The following is a 23,064-nucleotide window of genomic DNA, read 5'->3' on the forward strand; positions in this document are numbered from 1 at the left end:
AGATAGAATAAGTTTAAGGGCGTCCAATTATCAGACAAAATTAACCCGAAATGCTGCCGTCTTACTGGGCTTCTCCACTAGAATCTAAACACAAGTTCCCCCTCTGCACACTAACACATTTCAACTTATAATCAAGTCTTTGGCATTGTGATACAGGGGCAGTGTCATACGCCCTTTATATACTTCCTCCATCAAGTTTCAGGATTAAAGGTCATACAGACCGTACGGATTCCATATATAATACTCAAAAAATGGCAATATTTGAAAATATATACAGTAAATAGTCATATTGCATAACTGTAGGCTTCTTGCCTATATAATAACTTACAATCTTTCAATACTATAAGCATCCTCACCAGCAATCTCATTTTTTCTTTTTTTTTTATCAATCAAGATGTTCATAAATGACCGTTTCATAAATATCGCCTTCCATGTTCTCCAAAAAAAATGGCCACACTGTATGTGTATATTCTCACCAGCTAATACAATATTTTCTCTTCAAAAGGGATACTTATGATACTGACCGCTACACAAAAGCTTCAACCAGCTAATTGCAATATATTTCCACAGTGCACATTTCTTCGTTATGTCCTTGCTACATTATTAACCTTCTATGGTCCACACCTAACAACATCTTAGACCAATTAAGCCTGCTCTCCATCCAGCACTCCTACTGCTCCGACTCGATGGACATGAGAATGCAAAGTGCAAAACACCGAAAACATGCACAACTGGCGTTCAGTGGTTCAAGCTCCCATAAACATAATTTATCACAGTCTAAATTCCCTAACATACACACAGACAGACAGAGAGAGAGAGACTAGGGTCAATTTGATAGCAGCCAATTAACCTACTAGTATGTTTTTGGAGTGTGGGAATAAACCGGAGCACCTGGAGGAAACCCACGCAAACACGGGGATAACATACAAACTCCACACAGATAAGGCCATGGTTGGGAATTGAACTCATGACCCCAGTGCTGTGAGGCAGAAGTGCTAACCACTTAGCCACCGTGCTGCCCCACTACAAACTATAGTACAATATTCTATGGATAAATGATGTGGCCATATTTAGCAGTATGCAATATGACCGCATATGCACAGACTGCAAAATTTTATGACAAAGATAAACTTTTTTCTTTATTTTTGCAGGATAAAGAACCCTGATGACTTTTTGAAATTATTGGTTTATCAGCTTTTAAACATATGTATCGTCAATATATTCACATATAATGAGCATGCAACTTTTTGACATGTTTATGGTTGATTAATCTAGTACTGTTATCATTTTTATGTGTATTGTTATCAAAAACATACTCACAAACTCTAAAGATCTTCATTTTAATATATATTTTATTCTATTGTTTATGCATTAATGTTATGCTTAATGTGTTTTAATAAGTTTATAAAATCAGTAAACACTCTTAGATGGGTAATTATGCTCCATTTGGATTATCATTAATCAATAACTATATTTTTTTTATTTTTTTACCTACTGCTTTACATGTAATAAGGGTAATATTGCTACATTTTATTATTTGGAGTTCACTTCACAGTCTGCCTACCCAATTCCAGACACTCTGCAAGAAGTTTGCTAGGACTGATTGCTCTCTCTGTTTATCATTGTAACATTATAAGTATACTACATCATTTGTATTCATGGTAAATCCATGATAACACACAACCTGTGCTTCACATAGGTCTTTTGGACAAACCATTTATACAAAATGTATTTATTTATTTATACAAAATAAAAACAAGTAAGAAGAGAAATGGAAACATGGAAGTGGATGAAAGGTAAAGGAGAGGACTCAACGTGTGATGATCCACTCTACGAATCAGAGTTCATTCATTTTTTGTTATAGAATGATGAAAAATACATTTTTAGAGTTGCGTCTTCAGCCTTTAATTTTTTGGGCTAATTTTAAATGCATGTTTATTCACATTTAAAATATATTCAAGGCTATCCAAAACCATGTACCATCAGAACTGTGATATTAAACTTATGTGGGAATCATAGATTAGTTCTGAAAATATAATATATTTTAATCACAAATTCAATATATCAGTCAAAAAAGATTTTTATATCATTTATCTTTGCTTTCAGAGCTCTGTGGATGTCCTTATTCCTCAACGTGTATATGATAGGGTTTAACAGTGGAGTCACCATGATATATATGAAGGAGTAACTTTTGTCTTGGGTTAATAGTGAATTTACTGGTAACACATATACACTTACAAGTATCCCAATGTTGGTAAGAACCACAAGAAGATGAGAGCTACAGGTAGAAAAAGCTTTTCTCCTTCCTGTAGCTGATGGTATCCTTAGAATAGTATATATAATAAATATGTAGGATAAAATAGTAAATAGAGAAGGCAACAACATTACAATGCCACTAATTATAGCAGCAATGACTTGAACAAGTGTTATGTCTGAATATGAAAGTTCTATTAAGGGAGAAAAATCACAATGAAAATGGTGAATTATATTTTGCCCACAAAAATTCAGCTGACTTAGCAGTATTGACATTATAAGAGCAAGTATAATGCAAAGTACACAGGACCCAAGAACCAAAATTATACAAAAGCTGTTGTTTATGAGAGTAGAATAGCGCAATGGCTTTGAAATGGCCAGGAATCTATCATAAGACATTAGTGCATAATGGAAACAAATTGTATTTCCACTTACTGCATAAAATTGTAACTGTATGATGCATCCAGTGAGTGTGATAGTTGCCTTCTGTACCAAAATGTCATGTAGCATCTTTGGAATCAAATTTGTAATAAATATTAATTCACAAAAGGACAAGCTTTTGAGAATGATGTACATGGGTGTTTGAAGGTAGAGAGTGGTTGATACCAATGTAATGATTACAAAGTTTTCTAAGCAAGTCATTATATAAATAAAGAGGAAAAGGATGAAGAGCGGTACTCTAAAATTGAGAACATTGCTGAATCCAGTTATCAGAAATTCTGGGATGATCGTGCAATTTTCTATTGCCTGTAAGTAGAGAAATCAATTTTGTATTTAAATAATAAGCAAAAGTATTTAAAAAAAAGAAAAAATAATAATAATAATAATAATAAAACTTTAGGGTCCCTATTTACTATTTAAAATATTTGGAGGTAAGCAATAATATTTTTCTGTTTGGGAGGTTCATCGAATACTCATTCACAAGATTATTCCTAAAATTATTCTCACACAGTTCTAGAAAAAGGGTTAGTTTATCTGTCTCAACATGTTGGGACAGATAAATAAATCCCATAATACTTTGTCTATTTCTCATACTTATATGTAAAATACCTGCTCACAGGGTTTATGTTAGGATAGGATAAAGAGTGGTCAGATGTTTTGTGTACATTTTAACTGAATTTGATCTTCTTGCGATTGTTTAAGCAATTAAATTATTTTGAAGTTGACTACTAAGGCTTACAATAATTGATACCTTAATTTTAGAGCAGAAGCTTAAAGGGTTTTAAAGATTCCAATTATGTTTTCACTCAGAAATAGATAATATAGAATTGTAGGGTAATAAAAAAATATATCCACTGTGGTGCATCAGACTGATACATTCAATATAACTCAGTTTTGTAGTGAATACATAAGCTCTCATTCACTTCTTACCGACATTCTGTGGCTCAGGTACTTGCAGCTATCTTCACCACACATTAATTATATCTGAATTCCTGCAAAGAATATTAACAGTATTGACTCAGAATTAGATTATTCCTAATTTTGCAGAACAATGGACAGGAAAGTGAAGAAGTTGTGCCCATTAACATTAACTTTTTAACTCCAATAAATAAAGGGAAGCAATAAAGGCTAATTTTAGAGCAGTAGGCAAGTGAATAAAACATGTCTAATCTTTTATATTTGCAAACTTATTTTATTACTTTTGTGACATGATTACTTATCATAATGATAATAACAAAATACACTAAAATATATAAATATAAACAGACAAAAATAAAGTTTACACTATACTAATTTTACATGACTATATAATATATAGACTCTTCTTGTCTACATACCACTATACAGTATAAGAAGGAAATAATTATGGGCCCCCCACACTTGTAATACATTAGTGGCTGTTTCCAAAACATTTGCTTAAATTTTACTGATCAAAACTAAATAAGTATACTATATAATGCTATCTTGCTGTGTGTTACACAACATTTTCTTGTTAGCACAATGCTGCTATGTAAGATATGCAATGTTGTATGTGCAAGAATTTTAATTTGAAGTGCAATATGCATATTTATTCCACACACAATTTAAATAATAAAGTGTATATTTTGCTAGGCATCTGCAATACACAGAACACATTGTCAATTTCCCTCTATGCAAATTAATTATGTAGTAACTGAGCATCAAAAAATATAGGAAACACATCCTGCTGTACCATGCTAAGCCAGATTCTTCTGGCTCCAAATCAAATGCTTAGCATCTAATAGCACCAAAATATATAGCAACCAATCAAGTTCTAGTTATCATTTATTTAATACATTCTACAAAATGACAGCTAAAATCTGATTGGTTCCTATAGGCAACATCTCCACATTTTCGAACCCGCAGTTTAGTAAATATACCCCAAAATCTTGTTATTATCTGTAGTGGTGATTTGAAGGAAAACACAGAAATTGGTAGTGATAACACTGATAGGAGTGTAGATGTGTTGATCTCATTTTCATAGGAAAGACATTTGCAGAGGTTCCCTAGTAGTATGACAGTGCAATACTAGTCCTGAAGTTTCCCCTCTTACTAGGAACATGGGACTACCCCTGGAAATTAGCAATATTTAGTCCACCAGAGACCAAGCTCTTGTTTGTCCCTCCCTCTCTTTCTTATCAGTGATTACCACCTGATCCAGAGTCCAACATTTTTACACATTTTTATTAACGTTTTCTTCTCAGTGTGTGGGAGAAAAAAAGCCTTTCTCTCAGTTATCCGTGTTTAACTTTTTTGGTTAGCTCTTATTGTCCATACAAACAGAAAATGAGGGTTGCGCTGCTGAATGAGTACAGAAATTAATATTTGGAACTAATGGTGATCTCTTGAAAAATCAGAAGAGGCACTGAACATCAATCAAAACATTTAATATAGATATCGATATATCCAGTACAGGGTACTGGCAATAGCCAGAAACCTGCTGTACAATAAAACAGTGTGAAATCACTCTGTCACATAGCTATGACATAGAAACATAAATTACAAAACTAAATTAGTATACAAACAGCCGTGGCTATTAGACTAAATAAAAATCAATATGACAAATGATTGCGCAACCAAAATGAATGTGGCCAATAGTAAAACCAGTCAATAGAGAGGCACCTTCAGAATGAGACGGTAATAGTAAAGTCTCATTAAAATAGGAATAGATATACATAAATAGTAACAGAGATGTTGTATGTGGATTCCTCCTTAGAATATTGAATCACCTGAATCCAAAACATCTGACAAGCATATTACACAGCCTGGATCTTGATCATCACTTCTATGCTTCAGTAGCCACATACTTATTGAATTAAGGGTAAATAAATGTTACCGGTGACCTGTGGTTAGCAGTCCCGTTTCCAGCGTAAGTCACGCCCCGACGATACCGGGACCTTGCTGAAGTGACTTTGAAATGTAGTATCCAAGCCGACTGTAGATGTTTAATCACGGGGCGAGCCGATTAACTGCCTCCAGCGTGAATCACGCAATGTTGTTTAAACGGGTCCTGCCAAATGATCCTCAGATATTGTATCCGTACCCGCTATGGGTGTCGAGGCAAGCCAGGGTCAGTACTAGCAGTAAATAGGAATAGTGTCCACTTAGCGAGCACAAGTGGAGAGAGGTTTCAGGTAATGAGGCAATCACACATAAGATCCAGTTCACAAGAAACCCCCACTGACGCGTTTCGTGCCTGTTCCATACCACCTACACCACCACCAAGCCATAAATCCTCCATTATTAAAGAGTAAAAAAAACATACACCAGAGCACAATTGGTGAATTCAAGATATATATCATATCAAAATGGGTTGTGAAGTAAGAGGCATTGCATGACCTAGCATTGTTCATAGAGCCCCACTAAGTAACCCTTATTCTTTTGCTTTTTTTAACAAAGCCATTAAGGTAAAGTATAACTAGGTGGTAGTTATATATCAAGCTGACTCTCCCTGTGTTCTCCATGAAACTCCCCATCTGAAGCTGTGCCAAGTTATGCACATGCTCCACAGCACTATAAGTGCAATCTGTAATGAGAATTCAAACCTCAGTATCAACTGGACCACATAACTAAGACATAATATCAACGTTCATGTTTCAGTGACCTTTTTGGTCGTTGCTTATTGCTTATATTGTAGGTTCTGATTAATACAGAATAATAAAGTGAATACTGGCTTACAGAATAACATATCACTCTCTATTGCTGCTTACTTTGAACAAGTTTGCTGCCCACAGGGTTGCTTTGCATAATAAAAAATGACAACACATTTATTTATGTTATGTAATACCTATTTCTCATTATGCACTTAGGAGCTTGAACGGTTAGTGGTTGTACTGTGACAACATCTTATCCCTATTACCCAGCAAGCAATACTTATATTAATGGGAATGGATTTTGGCTATGGTAAATAACATTTTACACTTTAACATTATTCCTTGATGGTGTGTTCTCTTTGAAATCTATTCTTCTATCCTATAGTATTTTTGACCAAGTAGTCACAGGACTGTCTAGTAGAGGAATATATCAACCCTAAGTCTCCGATTCATCAAGGAATGGATCTTATCTTTCCTCATTGTAAGTTGCATTGACCACTTTAAGTAAAAACGGGGACAGTTAAGATAATCGCAATTCAAATAAGGAACGCAAAGTCGAAAAACACACCCACCTCCAGTCCTTTACGCAACAGAACATAATATGCAACGCATCCTAAGCAATTTACTCACTTAAACAGTTCCTCTACGTTAACTTCCAGCACGTTAAGATAAGAAATGTATACGTCACACCAAATGTGGGAGGTTTGACGAGTTTGTTTATAAATGTTAAAACACAATCCAGTGTGTTTTTATGCAGGAAAGTTGTAACCTCATTAGTCCTTTTCACATTTTACATGTTTTGTAAACTTTGAACAATGACTTTGGAGTGTTTTTAATTACCTAAATCCACACCTTCTGGCTCTGCTGCATGAAAGAAAGATTGTATGATGGGTTTGTTTGTGTTTGAGTTGAACAGAGCGCATGTTGATGCAAATGCATGCAATTCGCTAGCATAAAGAAATATGCATAATAAATCTTTAAAATTTATGTTGCTTTATAATTATGTCCCGACCATTAAAAAATGCCCAGCATACTCCTCCATAATCGATACATAGTAGAGTACATACAACCTCCACACAGATAAAGGGTGTGAGTCAGGATTAGAACTCATGATTCCATTTTTGTAAGGTGGATTAGCTAACCACAGAGGAAACTTCTTTTTTGGAAAAAAGAGTGAGAAGCTCAACAATACAGCATGCGTGCTACAGATGAAAGTGCTAGTTAATAGTTCTCTTAATATTAATAAAAAATATGCGCCAATGGTTAGTGGTTCGCACTTTGGTCTCACAAAAGTGAAGTCATGAGTTCGAATACCAAGCATGGCCGTAACATCTGTGTGCAGCTTGTGGACTTTATTCATTAATGAAAGAAACACCACAGGAACTTGGCCTAAAGCAGCTTGTTTTTTTACTTTGTCCTTCAAAAGTGATCTACTAGACGCTCGACCACAATGCCAAATCAGCCTTCATATTTAACATGTATCTCCCACTCAAATGCAACTTTCTTACGGCAAGTAGCTTTCTGTCTGACTGACAATGTTAATGTTTTAACTTTCCAAAAGGATGATGGCCCACAGGTCACATGCACATTATTATGTGTATGCTGACATTTATTACTAGGAATGGCCTAAGAGGGGGGTGTGTTGATTTGGAGAGGACAGGCTTCTTGGAGTTAAATGTCACATTGTCTGGAAACCTTGTTTTATCGGCATCTACGGCTTACAGGTTATGCTATGTACTCAGCTTTACCCAAGCAGAGTGCTGACCACAGTCGAGTAGCATGGTGGTTTTAGTCGCTTGCAATTCTGCCTTACAGCACCGAGATCATTAGTTCAATTCCCAACCATGGACTCATCTGTGTGTAGTTTATATGTTTTCTTCAATGTTTGCATGGGTTTACCCTGATGTTGTAAGTTAACATTTGACTACCACTACAATGCCACATAATTGTGTGAAGTTTTTAATTTTGTATGGCATTTGGCATATACCTTCCTTAATGATTATGGGCCCCAAGGCACATTATGTGTATGCTATTTCTATGGATGGCCTACCTCTTGGAGGGGTGGATTGTTGTTTGAGGGTACACTTTCCTTTTTGTGAAATGCAAAGAGCAAATGCAAACTTTTTTTCCTTATCTACTGCTTGTATGTTATTTACCCATCTTGTATAGAAAAATATTATAGCCAACACCAGGTCGACATGGTGGCTTAGTATCTAGCACATCGGCCTCCCTGTGCTGGTGTATGGAGTTAGTGTTCTTCCCATGTTAGTGTGAATTTCCTTGAAAAATCCTAATCCATACTAGTGTATCTTCATTTGCTGCTAACAAATTAACCTGAATCTGTCTGTGTTACAGCTTTTACATTGTAAGCTCTTTTGGGACAGATTGCCTTCTCTGGACACTGAGGCAGAATTAGTGGTGCTATATAAATGTTGCAATGATGATGTAGTTGTAACAAAACAATCTACCTTAAATGCTATTATTGTTTTATTGAAAAATCTAATCTTTATTGTCCTTATACCCACATGTTGTGCAATTGTAATATAGTAATAAAGACACACATACCAATTATTCTGTTTGATTTAAAAAACATATTTATAACCACCTCAAAAATATTCAACTATTTACATTAAAAAAAATAATTCATAAAAACATGGACATAATTGGGTTTGTTTTTCTAATTTTTTACTATATTTTTAATTTTTTTTTTAGAATAAATCATTTTCCCCCCGAATTTTGGGCAACAATGGGGGGGGGGGGAATCTGGGCCACACTAATGCACTAAATCCTTGGCAACCTAACAGTGAAAACAGACAAGAGTTAGCAGAGATGTGTACTGCTACATACATTGCTTTAAAATGACAGCATTGTCTAATGGGATGCCAAATACAGTTGGAGCAAGAGGCCTAAGGCTTTCGTGTGGCAGCTGTATATATATATATATATATATATATATATATATATATATATATACACACAATTCTGTTGTTGCCAGGGGAGGGGGCATGGAGAGTGTATTTTCCAAAAATACTTTGTAGTCCCATCATGATGGAAACCTGTGACATTTAGGTCAACTTTGATTGAACATGTGTGACATCAGAGATTTATTACCAGTACAATGGACATCTAAATTTTATGAAATTAGGTAAAAGCTTTAATGTAAATACTTACTATTTCTCAAGGCCTCCACCTCTTGGCTGGGTGCTGCCACCTCCACTTCCTCCACTGCCCCTGTGTGCAGCTTCTCGTGCAACTACTCATCCTCATCGTCGCCCTCCTCTTCGTCCTCAGCCACCTCAACCTCCTCGGCCACCTCGGCCACATTGGCTTCCTCTGCCACCTCTGCCACCTCCTCCTGAGGCTTCCCATCTGCCTCTACCTCTTGCTCCTCCTCCTCCTCCTCGGCCTGGCGTCATTGTCGACGTCTATGATCTGTTGGAATAAAACTAACATATAAGTGTATTGTTCAAAGATTAACCTGCTTAACAATTATATAGATGTAGTTTCATAATAATGTGATCAGACATTGTCAAACTTTTTTTGCCCATCACAGATAAAGATTAATTTTTCCCTAAGGATATAAACATGACACACACACACCACTTCACATGGCCTGTAACAAATGTTTGCTTGATCTGGACTATCTAAGTTTAAGACTGTAATTTGGAAATATTCCTTTTTTTGGGGCCCCATCTTAATTAAAACAGCCAGATAATGAATGACAGATTAGTTAGATATAATACAGTTGGTATTTTTGTTTGGCCTGCTAATATGTGAAAATCACTAATGTCTATCAGAGTCCTTATAAATTTCATTTAAAATTACTCAATCTCCTGAATATGTACAACTTCCATATGGTATAGAAATTGGTTTGAGTACTGTATAAAGGACTGTCTGTTTGTCAACTCACCACGCCTTCATAAAGATTTAGAATCGAAACGCGTCGGCATACGGAGGTCAGTGACGTCAGACACACGTAACGGGGATTCCCTCCATTGAGTTCTGTTACTCTTCCATGCAGCGGGGATCTTGAGAGTGTTACCCGGGACACAGCTTGCGGACTTGATTTACCAACTGTCACGCTTGTTTGTAAAGAACGGATGGTAAGGGTCCATCTATCTTTGTTTTAGCGGGCTCTGGCACTGGATATACTTATGAGATTTTTTTCATGTGTGAAATATTTTCTATGCTGGTAATAAATAGTGTAAAGATTTGACACTATGGAGCATTTCTTTCTCCTCTTGTTCTAATTATGGGGGAGTGGAGTCTCGTGTTGGAATGAGGATTTAGCTGGAAAAGTGTAACCAATCTATATGCTTTGAATTCAACTTCTTCCAGTAAGTGCATACACTTGAGGGGTTAAAAAGAATTCTCCTATCACGTGGTGCTTGCATATTTTTTATTAGTGCACGGGCACTAAAAGGGATTTTATTTATTGCTGTACTGAATCTACAGGTTGCACTATGTTTGCACTTTATTTTCTTTCATGTATATCCATGGGATAAGCGAGAGTGGATTGGATACATCATAGAAGACAATACACACACCATTTGGAATTCAGGACTTTTGATGTATTGACTATTTTTTTACCATATTTACTATCTTGCCTATAACAAACTATATAAGTATATTAACCAATAGTGCCATCTTCCCCTTAAACTTCTTGAGGCAACAGTCACTGTCGCACATCAGTCAACATTTTGAGTCTGCCACTGAAGCACTAGATATAGATGTAGCAGAAATTTCAAACACCCTCACCCGTATGGAGCAAAAATTTGACCACCAACTCACCACTTTAAATAATACACTCACCAATTTTGGCACCCAACTGTCCACTTTAAATACTATACTATCAAATATTGGCACCCTATTGGAAAAAATTTATCATGACCACTCCCAACACCCTCCATCAACTGTCACTTCTTCACCCATTTCAACCCATACCACACACGCTACCTTGTCCCCCACAGACCACCAGCTCGCTCATCATATTTTGCCTATTTCAACCTCTCCGGCTCCTGACCCTTCTGTGTCTGCTGCCCCTTCTGTGTCTGCTGCCCCTGCCTATCCCCCCTGCCTATCCCCATGGCTATGCCCATGGCTATCCCCCTGGCCCTTTGTCACACCTTCGGTCACAACAACATGCTTACCAAGAGAGTTTGGGTGCTTTCTCTGAGACAGACGCACAGACATACTCTGGCAATAAACACAAACATAATGAATTCCCAGGGCTAATGTGTGCTAGGGCAGACACTCTAGGGGGATATGGGGATACAAAGTTCATCGTAAACGGTATAGGGTCAGTTTGGTCCTTGAGTAAACTTGTATTAAAATATATGAGGGAGTAGGTTGAAGATTTGTAGTAGGATTAGAGCTTTTCCAAGTCTAACTGTACAAATTTTGGTGGAGTGAGTGCTTTTGCTGGTCAATGTGATTTTGTTTGGAATATTTGTGTTTAATTTTGAAATTACATTTTTTGAGGACTTCTTTGCTTTGTGACATGGTTGTGCACAGTTAATATTAGCCATATTGGTATTGCTTTTGTTTCCTTTATAACAGCGCCCATCTAGGTCCCAGGATGGCCATGCAGCCAGGGTATATTCCTCGCCTAGTAGCTACTTAGGCACACAAAACTATGCTTAGTGAATGGAGCCAATTTTGCATGCACCTTGGTGTTTGGGGTGGGGTTTTACATCTCCCTACGGATTGTGTGCCAGTGGGCATTACTTACTGTCTGCTTGTCATTCTGGAGGATGGCCACTCTGCTGTGTGAGGAGAATTAAATTTTTGCCTCATGCTATTATGTCTAACACTTTGAAAGTACTTGTGCTACCTTACATTTAGACACATGTTGAAGCAGGCATTGGTCTTACTATGGCAAAAAGTATCTCAACATATTAATTACACACACACTTACAGATCCTACTTGCAGATATTCCCATCCTGATTCTGGCTTAAGGGTAATGTTTATTTATTTCCAGAACCATTCGCAATGTAAATGCTATTGTTAATTAATGTTAGAATCAGACACCAAGATCCGATATGAACATCTGAGTTTAGATCAATACTGCTTGTCTCCCAGATTTTACCAGCTAAACAATAAAATAACATATATGCCAGGTATGTATAGGATCACAATCTGTGTCTTCACCAGCAATTTAGTATGTTTAGAAGTGTGTATGTGTATGTGGCTGGATTGAAACATTCCATGCCTGGACAAAAACAATATAATTGCTGTGTAGCATGTCAAAACTAGCTTAGGGAGCCGGACAAATCTGAAAAGGGTGGATAGTGTCATTGTTTAATTGCTGGACAAAACCGGATTTAAAGGGGATGTTGATAAGAACTCCAATAGATACTGAACTTACATATGACACCAAGGCATTGGACTTGATTATGTGGAATTTGTGTTTTGCATTTTTCTGTGGCCACGATTCCAAGCAAAGTGGTGATTGTGTCTGGACTCTATTTTTGGCTTTGCGGTTTGAACATGTCCTAACCTAGGAAGTGTTGTTGGCAACAAATTTAACATGTAAGGACCCAACTTTGACAACATTTACAGCGGTTACCAAAAAATTAAAAACATAGGAGTTCACAATTAAGTTCACAAAACATGTTGAACTTGACCAATACAAAATCCTAACACGTGGACCAAGAAAAGAGAGCAGACGTAGTAAACACACAAATATATCTATTCTTATAAAGTTCAAAAGAACAAAATAGAGAGTGTGATTTAAGGGGAAGGGCTGTATGTGGCTAATGTCAAAATAAGCAAGGATGGCTACAATAGATAGTACAAGTATACATGTATCTAAATGGGCCACAAAGGACTTTAGAGTGATTGTTGTGTATGACAAGAGGAAGAACAGCATTGTAGTAAGCAGCACATACTTCTTAGTGACAGATTGCTGACACTATTGCAGGGTCAGATTTATTATTAACAGACATTATTATATATTTGCAGCACAATACATAGCAAGTAAGACTAGTCTTTGAGAGAAAGTTCCTTGGATGAAGAGTAAACAATCAGAGCCATTTGAAGAAACACATAGGCAGGGTTGTAGCATTGGATAAATACTTCGACGTGTAAGAAGATACGCAATTTAGAACTATTAAATGCATGTTATCTTTGCCTGTTGAAGGTAAAGGAAAAAAATGAATACACCAATATTAGCTCACATCTAACTTTAATGCATGTACTTAATTTCTGCCTTGGTGCACATGAAGGTGGTCATGTAACCTAACATGCAAAGTATTTTGTAAGGCTCAACACTGTACTCTCTGCAATAGTGGATTGTGATTTTAAGCTATATCTTGGATTTGAAGTGTGGTTTGGTCTTGAAAGTACCCAAAAAACCATCAGCCATTAAAAATGTGGATTACCTAACGTGGCCTAGGCAGACACACAAATCTCCATCACAATTCCATAGGTTTATTACAGCAATATTGTATGCAGCACATACACTTTAGAATAACAATAAATGTTATTTATCAGAACACTATAGAGGCTTACATTCTTTGGGCCTGATTTATTAAGGTACTTAAATTAAGAAGTTACTTATTTAAGTCTCCTGGACAAAACCATGTTACAATGCAAGGGGTGCAAATGAGTTTTCTGTTTTGCACATAAGTTGAATACTGACTGTTTTTTCATGTAGCACACAAATATCTACTTTAAATTTTAGTGTACAAATAAGCTATCAAGTATTTGTGTGATACATGAAAAAACAGTCAGTATTTAACTTATGTGCAAAACAGAAAAGTCATTTGCACCCCTTGCATTGTAACATGGTTTTGTCCAGGAGACTTAAATAAGAAACTTCTTAATTTAAGATCCTTAATGAATCAGGCCCTTCAACTGGCTACGACACGATAGGCACCTCCGACAACTCCAAAGGCAAGTGCTGTGAGCCTTTAGCCCTGCCAGCACCTAGATGATGTGGCATGTTGGTGAAACAGCCTGTGGTTACAAAGGATAGATATTAATTGTTGTAAAAATGTGGCATTTTCTTCAGTCTAATGCCTGCAAATTAGATGATATACTTTTGGTTCCTTGATGAACACTGTTTAACACGGTTTTTACTAACAATGTTAGGCAATTATATTTGAAAGGTAAGGGCCATTGCCTTACCAAACCATTAAGCCATTTAATCAATGATATTATTAAAACAGCATATGGGTCATGTTAGAACAGTTCAAAGTTAATCTCAACCCAAGCACGTTGATGTTTGCACATTAGCCAGTAGTTTGACTCCAAAACATTTTGGGGGGTGGATGACAAATGATTGGTCCAAAACATACATACATTTAAGTAGAATTCCAAAAACTTTTTCAAGTACACTTAGAGGTTGGCCAAGATTTTAAAAGCAGGTCAAATGGAAACCATTTCATTAGGACAACACCACATGTATATTTGGAAAGCCATTTCCTTGGTTCAAATGTAACTTTGCACATAATATAATTTGCTCATTATTAAATCAGATAGCATTGGTGTATTTGACATTGGACCTTTAAAGGAAACAGTAATAATACATGTGATTTACCTCAAAACTATGTGTCAAGGACATACTGCCTGAAGTTGGCCCCCTCCTCTGATTCTCGCGTTCTGGCATCCAGCTCCCCCATCTCGTCCATCCCAGCAACCTCATCCACCACCCCTGGAACCCCACTCCGGATGGCAATATTGTGAAACACCACACACAGATCTATGATGTCACATACTTTACTCGGCCCATACATTAGTGCCCCCCAGACCAGTCCAGACACCTAAAGCATGCCTTTAACAGGCCAAATGCCCTTTCAATGACCAATCTGGTGCCTGCATAAGCCGAGTTGTATGCAACCCCACGCTCTGTGTGTGGGCTTAACAGCGGAGTGAGGAGCCAAGGGCATAAGGGATAAGCGTTGTCTCCTATGTAGGATGAGAGGAAAGACATAAGAAGCAAACATTAATACACTTTAGTACAAACAAATGACCAACGTCAAAATGCTACCAGTCTCAAATATGTCTGGTACATTATATCAAAGGCAAATTGACAGCTAAGTAAAGGAATATTACCTTAAATAAACCAAACATTGTAAACTACGGTAATCACATTTTGGAAAACACAAACCATAGGAGGCTGAAGGACTTTTAAAATGTGTCTTCTACGTTCTTTTGGAGGGATGCCAGGGCAAATATCTATCTTACATGTAGTGAATACTTTTAAACTAACCACCTCTTTAAGAATGTAAGCCAAACAAATATCATGTACCATTTTCAAAATACACATTTCAAAACAACCTGACTTATGCATATGGCCTTGTAGAGTTTACCTACAATTTCCAAACATCATGTAACCTGAAATGTCTGTTTATGAAAGCTGCCTACATTACCAGGAGCATTTAGAAATGAAGAAAATTTGAAATAAAATACATTTTTGTAAAAACTTTAAAGAAATGGCACATGCACTATATGACACACTGTGGAAACATAACATCTGAGGACAAAGTTAACATTTAGAGTACAGTAACTTTGAAGTTGATGATTGTCGAAAAAAGCATAGCAATACATTGAGTAAATACATTATTCTAATTATTAAGAAGCCATGTATCTCCATGTGGCCTGGCACCCCCTTGCCTCTGTTGCAATCTGTGCCACATCCCTGATTGCCTAAAAGCAAAGGAGTCATTGCTATTCCCTCCCATTTGGCAACCAGGGTACGAATCTGGAGAGACGGGTCACATGTGGCCTGTATATTTATCGAGTGGAAATGTTCCTGTTCAAATACACAGAAACATCCCCACTCAACGGCCCCAAGGTCACATGCGTCCCATCTACTGTCCCTATGACGTGCGGAGAGCCAGCTATCGTGGCAAATTGCTGCTTAATACGCACAAGGGACTCCTCATCGAGTGGCAGATGTATAAACTGGGAAAGCCGCGACAGGAATGCCCTGAGCATAACCTTCAACATACGACTGAAGGAGGCCTGGGACATACCTGTGGTCTGGAATGACCCAGATACACAGAAGTGCAGTACTGCCAACAGTTTGGTCAAAGGCGGTACTGCTGTTGGGATGTGGTGCATTGGCTCAATGTCACTCTGCACAATGCACAGGGTGTCCAAGATGACATGAGGAGTAAGCTGATAGCGATGGACAACCTCAGCATCTGACATCCCATAGAGGCTGACACGTGACCTGAAGATACGCTCCCTAGGACGGCGATGTTGTACCAGTTGCTGGTTTGGACATTGTGGAGGATCAGCCTTCTCGAGAACCAGACTCTCGTCCAACTCCAGGATCGCCTGTATGTGTGACAAAAGCCTAAACTTACAAACAAAAATGTTAGGTGAGGCCTTTACAGCTCTGCATTTTCACTGTAGACTCCAAACATGCAACTTTTACTTTTTAAAATCACGATTCATCTTCTATCTTGGTTTTTGCAATTACAGTCAGTAATTATTGAATTTTTTTTAAAAAAAATTGTGTCAATACTCAAACCCTATTGACTGAGCAAAGACACCACATCAGAGACCACCTCACCATAAAGATACAGAACTAGAAACCCAACAAACAAAAGAGTGTGTGCCACTGGATACTTACCACACCAAAACACAAAAGCCACCTTGTGAAAATCCATAACATTCAATAAAGTTTGTAACAAAAAAACAGGCAGGGGGAGCAGGTAATAAAGAGAGGCAAGCAAAGGGTGAATTAAAAATTTTACCAAAACACAAAGCTCCAGGTCCAGATGGCATACACCCAAGGGTCCTTATGAAGTTAAACTCGGAAATATCGAGACCGCTATTCTTAATTTTCAGAGATTCAATCTCATCAGGCTCAGTACCAAAGGCTTCGCGAATAGCAGATGTGGTGCCGTTGTTTAAAAAGGGGACGAGATCACAACCAGGGAATTATAGACCTGTAAGCCTGACATTAATAGTGGGGAAACTACTGGAAGGTATTTTAAGGGACAGTATTCAGGATTACTTGTTATGCAATAAAATTATTAGTGGGAATCAACATGGATTTGTGAGGGATAGGTCAGGTCAAATTAATCTAATTAGTTTCTACGTGGAAGTTAGTGGTAACTTAGACCAGGGCAGCACAGTAGATGTGGTCTACTTAGATTTTGCAAAGGCCTTTGATACAGTGCCACACAAGAGGCTGGTTTACAAAATAAGGGAACTGGGTCTAGGAATCAACATTTGTACTTGGATCGAAAACTGGTTAGAGAATAGGGAACAGAGAGTTGTGATAAATGGAACATTTTCTAATTGGTCAAAAGTCTTAAGTGGAGTACCTCAATGTTCCGTTCTGGGGTCACTCCTTTTTACAATATTTATTAATGACCTTGGTGATGGTTTAGAGAGTAAAGTTTCTATTTTTGCAGATGACACTAAACTCTGTAGGGTAATAAAATCAGAGCAAGATGTAGCTTCTCTACAGAGGGACTTAAAAAAATTGGAGGATTGGGCGGCCAAAAGGAATATGAGGTTTAACACAGATAAATGTAAGGTTATGCATTCAGGGATCAAAAACAAGAACGCAATCTATAAATTAAATGGAATTAATTTAGGAGAATCTATAATGGAAAAGGATTTGGGAGTGCTCGTAGACAGTAGTCTTAGCAATAGTGCTCAATGTCAAGCAGCATATGCAAGGGCAAACAAAGTATTGGCATGCATAAAAAGGGGTATAGATGCAAGGGAAGACAGTGTAATTTTGCCACTGTATACATCATTGGTAAGACCTCATCTTGAATATGCAGTACAGTTCTGGGCACCACTCTATAAAAAAGATAATTTGGAACTAGAAAGGGTTCAGAGAAGGGCGACAAAATTGATAAAGGGTATGGAGTCATTAAGTTATGAGGAAAGGTTAGCCAGTTTAGGCATGTTTACTTTAGAAAAGAGGCGTCTAAGGGGAGATATGATTACTATATACAAATACATTAGGGGTCAACACAGAGAACTTTCATGGGAACTTTTTACCCCAAGGACCATACACAGGACACGTGGTCACCCCCTAAGGTTAGAGGAGAGGAAATTTCAAAACAAGCAAAGGAAGGGGTTCTTTACAGTAAGGGCAGTCAAGATATGGAATTCACTGCCAGGGAAGGTTGTGATGGCAGATTCAATAGATATGTTTAAGAAAGGGTTAGACAAATTTTTAGCGGAAAGGTGTATCCAGGGATTCGACCGTTAATTAAAATGAAGGATAGTAGTGGATATAGGGTGAAAATAGGACTGCAATATTGAGTCTGGGGGGATTTTCACAATTGAAACAGATTGGCGGTTGCTTACTCTGGATCAATTTCAATTATAAGTGCAGGATCGCAGGAGATCCAAAATAGGTTGAACTTGATGGACTGTTGTCTTTTTTCAACCTCATCCACTATGTTACTATGTTACAACTTGCATCAATACTCAAGCCATAGTGAAAGAGCAAAGACACCACTTCACAGACCACCTCACCATAAAGAGGCAAAAATAAACAATAAAGACATAAGAGTGGGTGCCACTCAATACTTACCACACAAAAACAGCCAAGGCAGCTTAGGCAAGGCAACAAAAGATCCACTTTGTCTCCTCTAATCTGTTAGGGAGGGGGAGCAGGTAACAAATAGAGACCAGAAAAGGGGCCACCAAATAAAGCAAACAATAAATAATTCAGTCAAGATGCAGTCCCTATTCAAATTATACACAGTGCAAGAATGTAGACAATTCTAAATAATTTTAAATACTTTACTCCTACCATCCAAAATCCAATATATAAGCAAATGTAAACCTCTTACTTCACAAAGTAGAGAAGCCTATAATTAAATTATCATTGGGGTTTCAAACAATAAAACACATTGCAATGCTTTTTTAACTAATAAAACATACTTCAATTTGTGAAAGGTACTGCTCTAAATAGCTCTAAACAGCATTTTCCCGTCTGTCTTATACTCACCACAACCACTAAACTCCCAACCACACTTAAGTGCAACAAATGCATTTTTAAAGGGAAGCCTAATTAAAGAATTATCTGTTGCTGTTCGGATGACGTCAGACACAGGTGCGTTTAGAAAGCGAGTGTGTTTATTTTTGCGTAAAAAAACACCCTGCATATTTTAAAATTGGTTTAAAAATTATGTCAGTCTATGTGTTTCGTTTTATTACATATTTTTGCAAATATACTTAGGTGTTCCTTCTGTGTAAAGATTCTGGTTTCTCGATTGAAGATATGTTGCCTGATCTATTGTCTCAGTGTAATATATACAACATATGTACTGTTTGGTCTAGACGGTAGTGTGGTGGTTAGTCATTCCATCTGGCAATAGTAAGGTCATGAGTTCGAAACCCCCTGTATCTGTACTGATTTTGTATACCACCACATTTCTGAGCAAGTACGCTAATATGTGGGTTTCCATTTAATATGGTCATTGTCCTGTATCTTTATTAGTGCGAATTGTTAGCCGTTACATCCGCATCCACGTTTATTTACATGTATATATTTCCTATGACACTTTTTTCATGTTTGAAAACTAGAAAATGTATGTGTGTATTACTTTATTACTTTATCCTTAAACCTTCATATTGGCAGTAATGCATATGTTGTGTTGGGAATTTCCATATCCAAACATTTAAACTGTGCATGTAGCAAAAATTGAGAGCTAGAATATTTCATTGTTTGTTAAAAAAAAAAGTTGATGCTACGCTTTTCCTTCCAGTCTATTTCATGCACATACTGTTTTAACTTGCACATTATCGTAGTATTTAAAGAATCCACTTTTCAGCAGTGGTTTCATGAGTTTGATTTCTCCATTTTGTGTAATATGGCTAAATGGCATGTTGCAAATTGTGTGCAGCTGCAACACAGAGAAGCAGCTGTTGCAAATGACTTGATTGCAAAGAAATAGGAAACATCCACAGATGAAATGCCCAAAAAAACACAATAAAAAGAAAATCTATTTGAAGTACAAATCTAATTTTAAGAATATTAATTATTATAAGTATACGTGACTGAATTTCCATATCCAAAAATATTAACTGTGCATGTACCAATGCTTTATGTCTATAATATTGCAAAGTATTGACATTAATTAAAAATAATAAAGGAAATAACATTGTTATGAGAGAAGTTGCTGCTCAGCTTTTCATTCTATTCTATTTCATTCACATATTGTTTTCACCACTTCCACATTGGCGTAGTGGTTAGACAATCCACCTTGGAGCAATTGAATCCTCACCAACAATCTTGTCTCTTTGGGATCAACAATATTCTTCTGGTATATGCGTTGAGGTCCAAAGTGTTCCTGTTGTAAAAGTTCTCATAACTTATTTTTGAATATTAGTGGCATATTGTTAGATGTTTTTGTTACAAACACACTAGCAACAAACTGTTGACACATCAGCCAATTTATATTGCGTTTTATTATAATGGTGGTTTTTGTGATTTAAAAGAGGGTTTTTTAAAAGAGACAAAATAAATGTTTAATGTTTGAGCTACATATAAAATATCTATTAGTTTTAATCCGGCTGCTGGAATGGGTCTGCCAGTACCTTAGTCATCCATTCCAGCAGCCGGAATGGATGGGGAATGCACTCAATGCTCCATTCCGGCAGCCGGAAAGGGATGGTTAGGGTATTCTAAGCCCCATTCCGGCTGCAGGAATGGATGGTTAGGATATTCTAAACCCCATTCCGGCTGCCAGAATGGATGGGGAATGCACTCAGCGCTCCTTTCTGGCAGCCGGAATGGATGGTTAGGGTATTCTAAGCCCCATTCTGGCTGCCGGAATGGATGGTTAGGGTATTCTAAGCCGCATTCCGGCAGCCGGAATGGATGGGGAATGCACTCAGTGCTCCATTCCAGCATACATTAAGGCCAGTAGAAGGAATAACTAGAATATATAGGTGGGATATCCAATATACAATATAATATGTGTAATAGTTGTTCAACATATTACAGAATACATATCTGTGTAACAGAACAAAATACACTATACAGGCATAGAAAACACAGCAAACTTTACTCAAGACACACCAAGCAGCAGAGGGTGCTATAGTAAGCTGACTCATTCTGGCGTTCCGGCATTCCAGCAGTTCCAGATTTAACCTAAACCCCAAATCTCAGCAGCTAACTGTGGACACATCAACCACTTTACATTACAATTTGTTACAATGGCAATGGTGGTTGTGATTAAAAGAAGTTGCTTTTAAAAAAAAATTACACAATGTTTAAGGTTTGATATAAATATAAAAAAATAGTAAAAAAAAAAGTGTATTAAGATGTATGTTGTGCATATTTAATTGTGAGTGTTTTAAACAAACAATGTTTTTTCGAACAGTTTATTGTTGTTGTTAGTTAGTTAGCTAGCTGCTTTGGATTTAAACATGACCATGAGCTTCATTAAGTTCAAACAAGGAGTTAAGATAACATTCCACTTAACTATCCCACAGGGACGGAGGTAACGCCTACTCTTCTCACCTTATTTAAAATCTCTGCCCGTTCAACGCCCATTCCCGTCCCATTCCCAACCCCTTTTACTCAAGTGGTCAGAAAACTTCGAAACTGTAGTTGCGATGAAGTTTGTCACGGGCACTAGGAGTCTTTGCCCAGGATATCACCAGATGATGTTCTTACCAGAGTAATATAGTTGGTACTATGGTCCTCTGGTAGCAGGGTGACAACGGAACAGGAGAATCAGCAGATGGTGAGAGAATGCTCAAGGAAAGTCTATGACTAGCAGCAATTGGTAATGACTAGATGTATGTACACGAGGAACCAGATGGACAAGTAAACGTGAGGAGAGTCAGTGGTCTGCGTACAGCAAGTTGTACCACTGCTATAGTGAGGAGGAATGTCCAGGAGTAGAGAGGAAGTAGTGAGAGTCAGCGGTCTGCGTATAGCAAGTTGTACCACTGTCTATAGTGAAGGAATGGATTCCAGGTGCAAGTAGGTAACGGGGAAGTCAGTGGTCTGCGTATAGCAAGTTGTACCACTGCTTATGTGAGAGGATACTTGAAACTGGTGCCACAGGGAAACAGGAGTCAGTGGTCTGCGTTCAGCAAGTTGTACCACTGCTATATATATGTGAGGAGGGGCACAAGGAGATGAATGTAATGCTGAGGATACACGGGCACACGGAACTTGATCCCACGATGATAACCACAATACAATAATAACTGACAAGCGCTGCTTGAAGTATACAAAGTCACTATAGAGATCCAGGTAATAGGAAACAAAGTCAATAGTAACAATAGCTTCAGTAGATGGAAGACTCCGGAGATGAACACAACACAGTCCAGGCGGATATGCAATACAATAGCAAAGTCAATGGAAAGTATGCATACCGCGGTTCAGGAGAGCAGGCTGTCAATGAGACGTGCAGGGATACCTGAACGGCTGAACGCCGGCAGGAGGAGAGACCACTGGAGAATGGAAGCGGTAATCAGGTTGGTGCAGAGCACAGAAGGTAACCAGTAATCAACGGAGCAATACTCAGGAAGCAGTAGTAAGTAAAACTGGAAACATGATGAACACGGGAGAGTTTAGGCTGTCTGGTATCCGGCAGTAGTAGCGGAGGCAGCGGAGGGAAGGCACGCTGAACACAGGAGAGTAGAGGCGGTCTGGAATCCGGCAGCAGTAGCAGATAGGAATCAGTGGAGAGGTGACACGATGAACACAGGAGAGTTGAGACGGTCTGGATCTCGGCAGTAGTAACGGAGGCAGCGGAGAGCAGACACGCTGAACACAAGATAGTTGAGGCGGACTGGAATCCGGCAGCA

This window comes from Mixophyes fleayi, chromosome 1 (assembly GCF_038048845.1).
Source record: "Mixophyes fleayi isolate aMixFle1 chromosome 1, aMixFle1.hap1, whole genome shotgun sequence".
In the NCBI taxonomy this organism is placed as follows: domain Eukaryota; kingdom Metazoa; phylum Chordata; class Amphibia; order Anura; family Limnodynastidae; genus Mixophyes; species Mixophyes fleayi.